The sequence below is a fragment of the Propithecus coquereli genome, unplaced genomic scaffold (assembly GCF_000956105.1).
Source record: "Propithecus coquereli isolate 6110/MARCELLA unplaced genomic scaffold, Pcoq_1.0 Scaffold143, whole genome shotgun sequence".
Taxonomy (NCBI): Eukaryota; Metazoa; Chordata; class Mammalia; order Primates; family Indriidae; genus Propithecus; species Propithecus coquereli.
The window spans coordinates 222,945-224,092 of record NW_012138636.1 but is presented as its reverse complement, the minus strand read 5'-3'; the positions used below and the strand labels follow the sequence as shown (position 1 = coordinate 224,092).

The 1,148-nt window shown below is 30.9% G+C and overlaps 1 protein-coding gene across 1 annotated transcript in view; it reads right to left on the bottom strand.

The window, feature by feature from the left end:
* Positions 1 to 1,148, bottom strand: part of GUF1 (GUF1 GTPase homolog (S. cerevisiae)) — a 62,313-nt gene that overhangs the window by 36,990 nt on the left and 24,175 nt on the right. The gene's annotated exons all lie outside the window — the stretch shown is intronic.

The window sequence follows — 1,148 nt, the reverse complement described above, 5'->3', positions numbered from 1 at the left end:
AAGAAATACAACTCCAAAGAGGGCACTAACTTTTTTTCATAAAAAGAGGAGTAATAGTTTGATGATGAAACCTTTTCTCCTGTAAGCAAATTTTAAGTACTCTGTGACATACTCTAAGCCTTTCTAACCTTAGAGTATGATTCTCAACTATCTTGAAGAGAGTGAAATATCAGCACACCGTGGCAGGTCAATTATTTCAGAACAGTTGTCCTGGCATCTGAGGTTCCCGGTAGTTCTTTACCTAGCATATCCGGAAGATAGGGACTTCAAAGAGTCATAAAAATCTACCACAATTTCATTCAAAGGGAAGAGATATTTAAGCATAACCCTATTTTCATCAATAAACATCATATCCTTCTGAACTGCCCTTCGAGCCTAAAAAGGGAAAGAAAAAAAATCAGTGTAATGATAACCTACCCAAATATTGATTTAAACTAACACAGAGAGATGTAAATTACCAAGTTACAAATCCTAATCATAAAGACTAGGCAAAATGAAGGAATAGTGTGTTTCTTAATGGTCTAGTAAAAACTTGTGAGCAATATTTATAATATAAGGAGAACCATTTTGTATTTCAGTTACATATACTGGCCACTGAAGCTTTTAGTTCTGTCTTTATATAACGGTTTTATCTTTTTAAATCACACAGTATTTCATTTAACAATAAATCAAATGTAACTGCATATAAAGTCAAAATCCTAATTTGTTTTACAAATAAAGAAATTTGATCCAAAGAAATTAAGTGACTAAACAAAATTATAGTCTAGGTTATGAGTTTGTGATAACAGAATTAAATCTCAAGTCACCATTTGACACACTTTCTAGTATATGTCACAGTATTTCACACAGGTATTTTCTGAGGAATATGATTACAGCGCATTCATGAATTAAATGATTTATCACAATGTGGCAAGAACTAAAGCAAAATGGGGCTAGGGTCCCTGAAGTATAATTATCTTTCAAACTATGTTCAATTTCAAGTACTCAAAATGCTAAAAGAAATTATACTTTTTGCTACTTTGGGATAAATAAGCATCAAATTTCTTTCCTTTGGGCTAAAATATCAATTCAGTAAATTAACACAGATGATCAAAAATACTGATTATATTTTTCTTATTTAAAATCAAAATGGTTGAAAAAGTGTATCT